At 44.5% G+C, this 14,687-nt stretch overlaps 1 protein-coding gene across 1 annotated transcript in view; it reads right to left on the reverse strand.

Annotated features, from left to right (window-relative positions):
• Slc6a11 (solute carrier family 6 member 11) overlaps positions 1–14,687 on the reverse strand; it is a 123,310-nt gene that overhangs the window by 57,300 nt on the left and 51,323 nt on the right. The gene's annotated exons all lie outside the window — the stretch shown is intronic.

Genomic DNA, 14,687 nt, shown 5'->3' on the forward strand with positions numbered 1-14,687 from the left:
AACCTAGACTCACAGAAGCAAAGCGTGGGATGATGGTGCCTCCCTTGTCGTCTTTGTCATAGTGAATGTGACATTCCTGTCCATCAAGACGAACATGAGAAGGAGATGCATCATCCAAGGTTGTACATGGTCAACAACAACGTGTCCTGAATTTAAACATTACTGGGAGGGGAGATTTCATGTTAAGATTCTTACTACAATAAATAGAATTAGAAAAAGGAGTGACAGTGGTGGCCTCTCCAGGAGCCAAGGGGAGAGGGGCCCCCAGCCCACATACACCCATTTGTCTTCCTCTACCTACACCTTAGGAGAGTGTATAATGAGGGCATATGAGGAGCTGGACAGCAGTGGGTGTCAAACTCACGGAAAGAAACAGAAATCACGGAGCTCTGGAAAAGAAGTTTCCCAAATCACTTCCACATGGGACACTTGCTAATGTTGTCTATGAGACTCTGTCATTTAAAGACTGATACACTTATTGTGTGTGGCTGTGTGCATGGCATGGCACACGTGTGGAGGCCAGAGGGAAATTCCCAAGAATCGGTGCTCTCCTTTACCATGTGGATCCCAGGGGTCAAACCCAGTTTGTCGGGCTGACAACAAGCACCCTATTCTGAGCCATCTTGCTGGGCCTCTATTTCATCTTTTCAAACCTGGCCAGGACTCTTAAATCTATTTCACAACTTATTAATGGGCCAAGACCTGCAGTTTTGAAAGTAACTGCTCTCAATAAAAAATAAAATTTGCCAGGCAGTGGTGGCACACATCTTTAATCCCAGCACTCAGGAAGCAGGGGCAGGTGGATCTCTGTGAGTTTGAGGCCAGCCTGGTCTACAGAGTGAGTTCCAGTATAGCCAGGACTGCTTCACAGAGAAACTCTGTCTCGAAAAATCAAATTCAAAATCAATCAATCAATCAAACAAACAAACAAACAGTATTTTAATAACCGAAGATAGGCTGGGACGTGGGGGAGATGGTCGTGTGGGCAGAGATGGGGGTGGGCGTAGGAAGCTGAGGGTGTGTGAAGGATGCAGCACTGTTAGGAACTCCTGGGCCTGGTCTGCTTGGAGGCAGATGCCTGGACCCAGAGAAGTTAAGAGAGACTGAACCATAGATTCCTGTGGGAACAGAGACAGTGCACTTAAGAGCAGACACATAGCCCTCCTGGAGCCCTCGTTCTGAATTCTGCTCATGTAGAGATGACCAACCCATCACACATTGCAGACTCCAGAACCCAACATAGGTGCCAGCCACTCCTCCCACTGAAGGACCCTGCAGAACTCAGTGTCTGCCAGGTTAGACTCTGTCTCTTGTTGAGACCTCCCCAGTGCTGTTTAGAAGGGAGCTTATCAGCATTCAAGGGCCAGGGACATTCTTAAATTCCAATTTAGCTCTGCATAGCCCTCAGTGCACACAGATGCAGCACAAGCTTGCTGGTATCACAGGGAGAGCGTGTGCTCTGAGCAGGCTGCCTCTGCTACCACCTCCTGCTCTGTGCAGGCTGGGTCTGATTTGGCCAGGGCTCCAGTCCTTCACATTATTCCTTTGTTCACCTTCTCACTTATTCTTTATCCACTCTCTCAACACTAAGCCATTCCTGTGTGGTCGGTACCAAGTTATGCCCAGGTGAGGAAGAGTCACGCAGCGGGTCTCTCTGCCCTAAGAGGCTTCCAGCTAGTGGAAAGGACAGACACAGAGACAGATAATGTATTCAGTGGTAGACATAGAGAGACAGCAGTCCATGAAAGGTGAAGTCAGTGTGGGCTTCTCCCAGACTAAAGGAGTAGGAACTTAGGACATGGAAACCAGGGATGGAGGGAAGGGGGAAAAGCATGTTAGGCATGCACAGCATACACATATACAGACACAAAAGCAGGCACATGCACAAACAGGCACATATGCAAATATACATACATGCACATATGGTGCGGGATAATTGTTTGTATTCTGTCAATCATGTCTTAAATAAACGCTGATTGGCCAGGCAGGAAGTATAGGCAGGTCAACCAGGCAGGAAATAGAGGCGGGGCAATGAGAATAGGAGAATGCTGGGAAGGAAGAAATCCATTCCTCCCACTCCTGCCCAGACTCCAAAGAAGCAAGATGTGAGCTGCCCCGCTGAGAAAGGTACCGAGCCATGTGGCTAACATAGATAAGAATAATGGGTTAATATAAGCTACAAGAGCTAATGAGTAGCCTGAGCTAACTTATGGAGATCTCTGTGTGATTTTCTTTGGGGCTTGCCAGTTGTGGGGAACTGGGCAGGACATAAACCCCAACAAGCAGGCCCCTTCATGTTACACACATACCTGCACAGATACACATGTACACATACACTCCTGACTGTACAGACACTGTACACACATACATGCACATGATAGCAGTACTAGCTTTGCTCACCACACATAGCTGCACACTGGGCAAGTGCAGATGGTGCTCCATGCATGGAGAGTTATCATCTTTTATATATGAGAAAGGACAGAGAGCTCAGTACCCTGCCCAAATCACCCAGCTAATAAATCAAGGCTGGGTGTGCATTCATAGCCACATCAGCTTGTTCCCAAGGTCACTTATCTGAACACCCCACCATACATGAGATGATCATGACATTCCTAAAAATTCCACATTAATTTCCCCATCTCAGAGAAGCCCAGTCATATGGTTAGCACAAAGCACAGGTTTAAACACAGCCCTCAAACAACAGGACATGAGGATCAGCAGGGGGCGGAAACAATGCCTCTTATGGACACATCTGGAAGGTTGGTGGATGTTATCTCTGGTTTTCAACCATAGTGCTGCCTGGAGCCCAGCCCTCAGCCCACCAATGCCTGCATCACGGCTGCTAACAAACCATGTGCTCCCAGGCTTGTCATATGACCAGTGCATTCTCTTACTGTCACACACAGCAGCACATACTGTAATCCAGAGAAAGAGTATGTGAGTCAGACACACAATTGGAGTGGACAGTGGATATTAACAGCAATAAAAAGGTCAGCCATCAACCAACAAGGGTGGCTGGCCAGTGAGTTGATTGCTGTAAAAAACAAACAAACAAACAAACAAACAAAAAACCTCCTTTTCCACATAGCTTTCTAGACCTTGTCAATGACAGACACTCAGCATTGCCTATTCTCTAAAACATTATTTGTTATGGCTGGAGCGATGGCTCAGTGCTTAAGAGTACTTGCCCTTGCTGCTCTTCCAGGTGGCTCAAGTCTGGTTCTCAGAACTGTACATGTCTCCAGCTCCTAGGGATCTGACCCGTCTGTCCTCTGAGGGCACCTGCACTCATGTTCATGGATCCATATGCTTGTGTATGTGTGTGTGTGCGCATGTATACACATATCTATACATAATTTAAAACATAAGAAAAACTAAATATTTTAAAATACTGATTTATTCATTTATTTTATGTGGATGTGGGCATGGGTGTATGTTGAGGGTGGGGTATAAGTCATAGGACAATCTACAGGAACAGGTTCTCTCCTATCATCACATGGGTCCCAGGGATTGGACTCAGGTTGTCAGGCTTGGCAGCAAGCACCCTTACTATTGGAGCCGTCTCACTGGCTCCTGTATATGTGTGTGTGTGTGTGTGTGTGTGTGTGTGTGTGTGTGTGTGTGTGTGTATATATATATATACTCAGTGAGCTTAAATCTACAAGTCAGGCGGAGAGTGACAACCTAGCTGCTCTGATTTAGTAACACCCACGTGTGGATCAGATGCAGTGGCCAGGAGCTGCCATGTCCCAGGCTCCCCATATTTTCTTCCTCCAGCTCAGCCACCATGAGTCCTTGCTCACACAGTTGAAGGATGAGAATGTAAACCATAAGGACGACTCACATTCATAGGAATTTACCCTTAGTCTGTGAGGCCACTTTGGCGAGGCTGAATTTGTCAGTTTTCCTCTGATGTCTCTACAGAGTGGATAGAGTTACTGGAATACTGACTCCCTAAGACCTGACCAAATGTACTACCCTCACTGTGCCCAGGCAGTATAGACAGTAGCTTGAGCCTCACAATGATGGTTCTGAAGCAATGCCACAATTTGCAGCTCCCAGTAGGTGTTCTGTTTCTGTATTACATTAGAACAGCCATGTGTCCCTAACTGATGTCCATAACCTTCATTTTTACACTTTTTTTTGTTTTTGTGTTTTTTTAAAGTCCTTTATAACCATCTTTTTATTCCACCAATTGTCTGAACAAGCTCCTGTTAATGACACTTTTTCTCTTCAGGATATATTATGTCATGTTAAGGTACAGAATCACCCCTAAATTCTTCATTTTTACATCACTGTGTGATACTCAGTAATGCTTCCATAGCTGATTTTACTCCAAATGCTACATATAGCAAGACTGTGGGACTGAGAAATATTCGGTATTCCATGAATAAGAAGGATTTAAAAAGTAATATGACACACGATCATGGACCTATCCCAGCTCCCCATTGCTGGCCTACAGCAGCCAACTTTGATCTGCAAGGAGCTTTGCTTTGGGGAGAGTGTATCAGCCAAAGTCCAGATTTGTTAAGAGGTGGTATTAGCATGTGGTGGTACGGCCATGGGCTGGCTGCTGACTTTGGAATAGTACTTTGGGGGAGAGAGATGTTGTTCTTGATTGTTCTTCCAGAGACTGCAGCCTGAGCAGTTGCTGGGATGGAAGCTCCTCGGCTGCCCTGTTAGTTTGTGTACCCGCTATCATTCCTTTACTGGTCCGAGAGAAGGCCATTCTAGCAGAAGTGACCCTGTATTGAGAAAAATGTGGTATTGGAATAATAGCTGCTGTGGTTGCGGTCATCACGGTCTCTGCTGCCGCTGCGACAGTTGCTGGACTGGCAATGACCCAAACATCTCTTGTGGTGGACACTGTCTAGATCCTCTCGGCACCCATTTTTACACTTTTAATAAAACCATAAAGGAAAGATAATGTGCAAATGAGCTACCCACACACCACAAGTAGGCAAGTTTACTGGCAGAGAGAAACTACTGGCTGATATGTGTTACCCAAGATTCACTCATAAGCCAAAGTTTGACCGTATCAATAGGGATACAAAAGGTGGTTTGGGAGCATCATTATACAATATACACAAGGTGTGAGTGGGGTCTGATATGGGATTTCCCTCTGTATGCTATGAATATGTTTTTTTTTTTTTGCCAATGGTTAATAAAGAAGCTGCTTGGGCCTATGGCAGGGCAGAATAGAACTAGTGGGAAAACTAAACTGAATGCTGGGAGAAAGAAGGTGGAGTCAGGCAGATGCCATGTAGCTACCAAAGGAGAAAGATGCTGGAAACTTAATGGTAGGCCACAGCCTCATGGTGATACATAGATTAATAGAAATGGGTTAATTTAAGATGTTAGAGCTAGCTAGAAACACACCTAAGTTATTGGCCAAACAATGTTATAATTAATATAATTTCTGTTTGATCATTCAGGTCTGAGTGGTCGAGAAATGAAAAAGTAGCCTCCATTTACAAAATGATGCCTACCATCTGGCATAGATCCACATAAGCCCGAAAAAAGCTTAAAATGATGAGGGCCACAGAAACAGGAGCCAAACACAGCTTTTTGGTAGCTGCATGTTTTTTCAGATAGGCTCTGTTTGTGGCTGTAATCACTGGCATGGCTCCTTTAAGAAATGGCTTCCTGGTTTGTACTGGTGGCATAAATGACTCTGGCTCTTTTGGGAGCTCCTGCTACTGAACATTGGAGTTTGTGCACAGAGTGCTACAAGTTGTTTAGTGGTGACATAGATCTGCTGCATCCCTGGAGCTGGGGCAATGAGCATGGATGGCAGAGCAGTTAGTAAACATACCTCTGCCATATAAAAAGGACAAGAGAGGTGGAGCTAGCATTCAAGGCCACTGCGACCAAGCTGCTTACCATTTTCAAAGTGCTCTTGGTTAGACAATGATTACAGCTACACAATAAGGCAGATTCAGACAAAAAAAATACCTCTGAATGGGTCACAGTGTTAGATAAATGTACATGGGCTTTTTTTTTTTTTCGAGACAGGGTTTCTCTGTGGTTTTGGAGCCTGTCCTGGAACTAACTCTGTAGACCAGGCTGGTCTCGAACTCACAGAGGTCCGCCTGCCTCTGCCTCCCGAGTGCTGGGATTAAAGGCATGCACCACCACCGCCCGGCATGTACATGGGCTTTTGAGAGAGAAGGAGTACAGAGAGCAAAAGATTAAAGGAGTAAAAATAATTAAAAAGTAATAGAGTAAAAAATTAAACCACATAAAGATGGAAAATACACAGAGAGTCTGTATTATATATATTATTGTATTTTCCTTGAATTTTTTGATTGTGAATGAGTTGAGTACAGAAATACATTTCACTGTACAGGCTGTTAAACCAACACATATATATTTTAAAGGTATCTTGACTTCAAAATTTGAGTCTAAGGATATGCTACTTTGGAAGAGAGGTTCTGCATTTGTTTCCACATAGGATGGGGACTTACAGATTCCTTCCAGACTAGCATGGTTTGATGGGGCAAGACCCCCTCTAAAAATACTTCACCCAACAAACAGCAGGAAGAAATTAAGAGAAAACTATGCCCAAATTCCCAAAATGACTGTTTACAAATATTTATTTTCATTTTAAAAGGGATAGTTATAAATGATTAATGGGCAAAGTCAACTTCTATCGAAAATAAGGGAGATATGATATAGAGATAAATATTTTGTATTGGTATGGATCTTGGTCTATTGATACAAATTTAAGGTTTATTTTGTTATGCTGTGTGTATGTATTTCTGCTCTTGTTAAGGTATTGTGCATCTCATTTAAAATGTAATGTATAATTAAAAATTACAGATTAATAGTCATTTATAATAATCAAATTTTAATCACATTAGTTAGAGATATATTTCAGTTAGATAGATAATCTTCAACACTTCAAAGACCTACAGAATATGGGATTTAAAATGTTTTAAAAACATATTTTTCTTGACAGTGAGACATGTATTTCTTGCAGTATCGATTACTTCAAAGAAGTTGATGAACATTGAAGAAGCTTGTTATGAAATTTGCTTTCCATGTGACAAGGCTTTTCATTTGGGCAAGAAATTGTTCTTGCCTGGATTGCTTGATGGTATGCTGTATAAACTGGACGTGCAGGGCCCACAAAAAACAACTTCTGAACTTGCCTAAAGAAGGTGAGATAGCCCTTCAGGGTTCCTGCTTTATAAAAGAGTCTGCCAGACATTCTGCAGGATACAGAAGAAAGTGATTGACAAACTGCCAATATAGGCAAAACAGTCTTTCAAATTTCCTGTTTCACGGAAAATTTTCCAGATACTATGGGTATGTAGGCTAAATATGGATACCCCAATGGTACAGAAGAACTTTGGGTTACTGTACAAGCAGTGAAATGTCCTGTCATTTCTTGAACTTTGAAAGTTGTTTATAATGCATTTCCTGTTTACTTAGGTAATAGTATATCCTGCTGGGGTCTTTGATGGAGTTGAAGGCAGTTATAGTTTCCCTTGGTTATAATAAAAGATAAATTAGATACAAAACTTTAAGCTCACAAAGATAAGATAGATGATAGAACATTTTTTTAAATTTTTGCCTAATACAAATAGAGTAAATATTGTAACTCTTGCTTGCTACCTGTTTTGTTATATTTAATTTTATTATGCTAATGTTAAAACCTTACTTTTTAGTTAGACAGAAAAGGGCAGATGATAGGGGATTCCCCTCTGTATGCTATGAATATGTTTTATTTCCATTGGTAATAAAGAAGCTGCTTTGGTCTGTAGCAGAGGAAAATATAGCTAGGCAGGAAAACTAAACTGAATGCTGGGAGAAAGAAGGCAAAGTCAAGCAGATGTCACGTAGCTGCTGAAGGAGCAAGGTGCCAGAACCTTACAAGTACGCCACAGCCTCATGGTGATACATAGATTAAAAGAAATTAGTGAATTCAATATATAAGAGCTAGAAATTTGCCTGAACCATTGCCAAAACAGTGTTGTAATTAATATAGTTTCGTGTGATTATTTGGGTCTGAGTAGTCAGGAAACATAAGAGCAATCTCGCTTACAGAGGTCAAAGTTGAAAATGTAATATCTCTTCAAATCCCTTCTGATGTGTTTCTATTTTTGGTTACTCCAGGTATTTGTGTTGTCTTTGACTTTTTTTCCCCCTGAGAGCATCTGTTTCTGTTAGCACATAGATCTGGCAGTCAAGAGATTGCCCACAAACAACACGTGCTGGCACCCACTTGTGCTCTTGTCAGTCACTACTAATCAATCACAGCATTCCTTGCAGCTGAGCCTGCCCACAGCCTCAGAGCAACCCATGGAGTACTCCAGCTGTGTTGCAACCCATCTGTTATGTCTGATACTCCATGTCTCACTGTGCATTTCCAGTTTTCTTAATGAAAGACTGTGTGCACGTGGGTTTGAGTCCCCAGTGTCTGGATACTGTGCTGCGGGGTCAAACAGGAAAAGAAGGCTGCTGAGAGAAGCACTTCCCAAATCTTTGAGACATGTCTGTTAAAGTAGTTTGGAGCTGGGCATTCCTGGGCAAGAAGGAGTGGCAGAGGCCAGGGATACGGGATAGACACAGAATATGCCTTCTGAACATCTAGAAGCTTCCAGGTGGTCACTGGGGTGATGGGGAAGTTAATGCTCTTTCCTCAGCTGTCCCCATATGCCAGTATAGGCAATTCCTCCCATTTGGCCCATTCACTGTATTCTGAGTTCACGGCAAGGGTCCCTCACTTCCTTCCTTCTAGGTCACTGTGACAGTCCAATGCTGTCCACACTGCTGCTAGGTTCAGCAACAAATATCTGGTTCATCTCTGTCCTGTGAGTCTCAGCCAGCAGACTATGCTCAAGGTGGGGTGCAGTGAAAGGGTCGAGTCTTGGTGGTGAGTGTGAGCATCCAATTCTGCTTCTTGCTGTGTGACTTGGCAAGTCTTCACCCAGCCCCACCGCCAGTTCCTCACTGCTAGGGAGCATGCCAGGCTCTTCCAAGTCCCCTGCCTTTTCCCAGCCTCCCTTTGTTCACAGAGTCCATCGCCAGCTCAAGGCCACCCACAGTGTTCACCCTCTGTGTGTCTGGGTCCCCACACAGCTGGCTGAGCTTCCTCTAGGTCACATGTTCTGCCCTCCACCAGGATGTCCTTGTCCCATCTCACAGTTCTCGTATAAATGTTAACTCAATTCATGAAATAACCAGGCCAGCTTGGAGATAAAAATTATATTTTTACTTATTATAAAGGAAACTCATGCCACGAGAATTTGAAGTCCAAGCTCCTCTGTGTCCCACGGGAATCACCCAGAGAGAGCTAGCACCTGGCCCGTCCCACTTTTTCTTTCTGGGCTTCAGGTAGCCACGCCTTAATTAGGTTCCACTTCTTAGAGGTGATTGGTTAACAAAGCTTTCCCCACCACCTCCCCCTTTTGTCTAAACAAGATCGATTCAAACCCAATACAACCATATACAATAGGAACAGATACCAAATATAAAATTACAAACAATATAAGCAATATTAAGCAAGGAACACATAACAAAAGTTTTAATAAACATTTTATTGCATCGGAAATAAGCTTGACTAAATCATGAGGAAGGTAACTACGACTATCTAATCTTCAACCACATCGCAGATCTGAGAAGGGAAACAATATTACTTGAGTAAGCAGGAAGTGCAATCAAGCAACTTCCAAAATGTGCAACAAATGACAGAGACAACTGGCTACCTGGGCAATCACCCAAAGTCTCATTTGCAACATTGAAGCAACCAACTTTGGCTAAGGCCTAAAATGACTGACAGACCATTTTTTAAGGCAAGAAACTTGAAACTATCTTACACTGTTTTGGCAGGATTTGACAGTCCTGTTTTATCTACTTACGGATACTATGTATCTTTTCAGTGGTTGAGGTATGGGCATTTCTTTGCCCAAAGGCCAGTTTTGTCAAGAAGAAAACAAGCTCCAGGTGGAGTGTCTTTGGTGCTCAACATTCTCTCGGGGAAAAGACTGGTAGAAAACAGCAAAAGACTGTGCCAAACTGTATTTTTGTGTTTAAAATTAAGCTCTCTCAGGTTTTAAAGTGGAGTTAGTTGGCCACATTGGGCCACCAATTGTAAATGTTAACTTGAACTGTAAATAACCAGGTCAGCTTGAAGATAAACAATTATATCTTTACTTATTATAAGGGGAAACTCATGCCATGAGAATGGGAAGTCCAAGCTCCTCTGTGTCCCGCGGGAATCACCCAGAGAGAGCAGGCACCTGGCCCATCCCAGTTTTTCTTCCTGGGCTCCAGGTAGCCGCTCCTTAATTAGGTTCCACTTCTTAGAGGTGATTGGTTAACAAAGCTTCCCCCATCACTCTGGAAGCAGATGCTCACAGTGGTTGACTTAAAATATCCCTGCCCACCTCAGACGTGACATCTCACCCCACAAACAAAAACTGCCAGCCAAGATGTCGTTATAAGGACTGCCATGTCCTCACTCCTATGCAATGGCTGTCACCCTTCACTTGAGCCATCTCAGCTCTCTCTAGCACCAAATACTAGGGTTGCCTTGCCTTACAAAGTGATGACTTCTAAAATGGAAGAATGGACTTTTATGTGTGATTTCTGCTCCATCCACAGGTCCCGGAGTATAGGGGGCATGTGAGATGGACACAGTCCCTGTTTGTTGGCTGGAAGAGCAGAACCATGAACTTAGTCTAGAATGCTGATCATTTAAAATATGGCTTTTGCACTAGGACCATGTGAAATGCTGGAGCCCCATGAACTGGTTTTGGTGAGTGTTGGATTTTAGGTGTGTTCATAAGGAAAGTTATCAAGGAATTCCCTTGTAATAGACCCCCCCCCCCAGGCCAGACTCTGAGAGTCAGGGGTCTCATGATCAAGGTACTCCCTGGCAAGGAGTAGGGTTCTTCTGAAGGCATCTGGGAACCCAGGATATGTTTGGAAGGGGCAGGAGGTGGTCACAACACTTGGGCCTATGCTAGATGATGGGGTGTCTCAGACAGGCACAGTAAGTTCTTTGACAAGGTAGTCCCAGCCAGGCTGTTCCTTGCTGTTGCCAGCAGTGGCTCAGACCCAGGGAGGAGGGTCCCATTTGTCAGCCTCCTTAGGCCTAGGCCATGAGGCCTCTGTGCCCCAAGCCCACCCCTAGGTTAATGAAGAGTTTCTCTATTATTTAATCCCCTTGCATCAGGTCACCTCCTTCTGCACAGAAAGGTCGCATAATTGTGGTAATTACACTGTATCCTGTCTTAATTGACTCTAATTGCTCATTTGCATCCCAATACCGGGATCCTGGGGTGCTTTTCCCCCTACTTCCAGGATACAGCTATTTATTCCATAGCAGGGAGACTGTCTGGTCACTGGGAATGCCACAGAGTTTGTAGAAAGGTCTCCCCTCCCTATGCTTTTCAGGACAATGGGGTGAGTTATAAAGTGGAGAGCTGTTCAAAGGGCGTTTGGAAATTGATGTGGGGACAGAGGCCTAGGTCCACAGGGTCAGCAGATGCAGAATGTGGGGCTTCTCAGGCTGATTCCATTCTGCAGTAGGGGAAAGGGTATAATACAGAGTAGATGAGGACAGGCTAATTCAAGCTCCAGTCACTCCCACACTGTACTCCACAACTGGACTCCCATATGTGTGCTAATCTTTGCTATTTACCTGAATCTTCTAAACGTCAGCGTGTCTTTTATGTTACCAGACATGACAAGGAAACTGAACTGCTGCCATGGGCAGCAAGTTATCTCTGAGTCCAACAGGATGGTAACTGTAAAATTAAATGTGATTAAATAAGAGAAGAATAAATTCAGACCCAAGCCTATCTTGGGGTGCTCTGTCTGTACCTAAAGAAAGGGAAACAGGTTTGAGAGACACTAACCTTAAGTCAACCCCTCCTGGACTCAGCCAAGAAAGCGACTGTCTCACAATGTGACTGGATGCCCTTATTTGTGTTTTATGTGGATAAGATCATTCTGAGGCTCGCCATCAATAGAGTTCCTTCCATGTTTGTAGTGAAAGATCAGACAGATGCTATGTGAGATCCTCCTAAGGTCTCAGCATTTCTAAGAGACTAGTCCTTTGTCAAGTGTGAGCTTTCCCTAAGAACCAGGACTCCGTGGCGCTCTCCACGGTCCTGACACTGATTTGGGTTGCGATAACTGTACAGAGCCTTGGGCAATGCCTCCGGTTAGCTGAGACCTTCAGGGTGCCAGCGACAGCTCACACTGTCATCTCTAACCTGCCTTCGACACTGATTATGTGGATTTCTCTCTATTTTCTGCAGACTGACTCCTCAACAATTAGGGAGGTGGCTTGTCTTGGGGCACAGCAGGAAGCACTAGGAAGTTTGACCTGCCCATGCTTCAGCCTCTGCATGCCTTCCATCCCTGCCATTAGCCCCCATGCTTCAGCCTCTGCAAGCCTTCCATGCCTGGCCTTAACCTTCATGCTGCAGATTCTGCATGCTTTCCACACTTGCCTTTAACACAGAGCCTCTGGCTTGACTGTATTTTGACAGAAACTCATCATCACTACCTCTGGTCAGAGAAAGCCTATGCAAGCCCCTGCGCATTTACCTCTCCAGATGGTCATTCCAGCACATCTGCCTGTCCTGTAGGCTAGAAAGCACAGCACCAAACACCCAGTCATTAGACAACCACTCTCTTGATGGTCACTAGATCTCTGCTAGTCCTCCTACCTGGATTTCTGAGAACGACTCCCAGAATTCCCATGGAAGAATATTCTAACAGTCCCCAAGTAGTCAGACATACCTGCCACTAAGAACTTGTTAGACTTTGAGAAGAAGTGGAGAAGATGAGAATCTGAAGAGTGGAGGCTGCCATAAACATAGTTGGCTTCCCACATTTTTTTATATTACTTTTAGAGCTATTTCCCAAGAATATTCTAACAAAATTTGTGTATGTTGGGGAAAGCATACTTCTAAGTGACCAAATCTGAAATAGATAGTGTCATGTTTTCACAAGACAATAAGGGTATTTCCCTATGGAAGCAATGTATTTTTAACAAGAGTGGTATTTCCTTGGGCAGTTGGAGAGAGAATTACTAAGCAACAACCAACTGGTGGTGTTTTAATAATGACTGTCATTAAACACTGGGCCACTTCAGGATGCATCCCGGACTGGCATCCCTGGAGTGGGTAAAGGAGGAAGAGAGGAAGGTGCTGGGCGACAGCATCAGAGAAGGGCCCAGCTTAGTGTAGGGATCAGACCTTGGAACTCACTACAATGCCATGAGGGACCCCTACTATCTACTCCCTCTTCTGCAGTAATGAGACCTCTCTTAAGAGTGTGAGTGTGTGTGTGTGTGGTGGGTGTGCTGACACATCTTCTTTAATCACTGCCTATCTTATTTTCTAAGATAGGGTCACTCACTATCAAGATCAGTGATTTGGCCAGACTGGTTGGCCATCAAGTCTTTGACATCCTTTTCCCGCTGCAAGGATGGTAGCATAAATTCCTACACCAAGATTTTTATCTGGGTGCTAGGATCCAAATTCTTCGTTGGCTAAAAAAAATCTCCCCAGACCAAGACTCCTCATTTTCAACAGACCCCATGGCTGCCTAATCCTAAAGTCCCCTCACAGCGAGGTAGCCATGTGATAACAACTGACCAATAAGACACAAATGAAAGTGCTGTGTACCACTTCCAAGAGATGCCCATGAAGGAAAGGGCAAGACAGTACCCTTCCACCTTGCCTTTGTGTAGGCTGGAATAAAGACAAGGTCTCTTAGGCTATGAAACTGTGGGAAACACCCTAAGTTAGGCAAGAGGAAGAATAGAAGGCTGGACTCCTGTGGCTGGTCCATCAGGTAAGAGGGAAGGGATGAGCCTTAGCCCAATATAGAATGTAACTAGCCACCAGCTACCTCTCTGACCTTGGGAAGGTGCTGCTGTTCCCACTCTGGGTCTTTATCTTTTGTTATTAAATGAAGGCACTGGCTAAGAAGATCATATGCCCCTTCCACAGACACACAGAGATGTTGACGATGACCTGAGAATCCCAGAAGTAGGCCACTGAGAGTGACCATCTGCTACCTCTGGAGTCAACCATGAATATCAACAAATAGGAAGGGCTCAGCTATAAAATTAAAGCTTCAAGCTTCTCTGCCATGGTTCAAGAGCAGTGCATATAGGGACCTGCACTTAGGGTGCCTCACCATGCACAAGGTGTGTGCATGGTTCTCTGAGCTTACATCTTCCCGGTTTGTGAGGAGAGGTCAATTTCCACACAAATGATGAAGGCAGATTAGAGGTTACCGTCACTCCATCATGAGAAAGGCTGGAGTGGCCTCTCATCCTAGCAAATGAGTAGCCTTTGTGTGTAGGGAACAATGTAGACTTCAGGCAGAGGCTGCATTAGTCCCATTTCAGCTACGAGAGGCTCAGGACAGTGGTCCTGGAAAATTCTTCGGAGACCGCCTCACTAAAAGACTCAGGGTGGGACTGGAAAGAGGAGCTAATTCACTGGCTGGGGAAGCCTAGGGGCAAAGGGCCAGGAGAGGAGGTGACCCACAGCACAGAGATGCATGCATGGCTATCACTCCCTGACTCCGCAAGGAAGCAGAGGTGGGTATAAGAAATCAGCCCAAGCAGTCTGCCAGTGAGAATCATCATCTGTAGCAGGTCACAGGACTCCACGCAGAATTTTAGGGCCTGGGAAAGAGTGGGCAAGGAG

This window comes from Microtus pennsylvanicus, chromosome 8 (genome assembly GCF_037038515.1).
Source record: "Microtus pennsylvanicus isolate mMicPen1 chromosome 8, mMicPen1.hap1, whole genome shotgun sequence".
Taxonomy (NCBI): Eukaryota; Metazoa; Chordata; class Mammalia; order Rodentia; family Cricetidae; genus Microtus; species Microtus pennsylvanicus.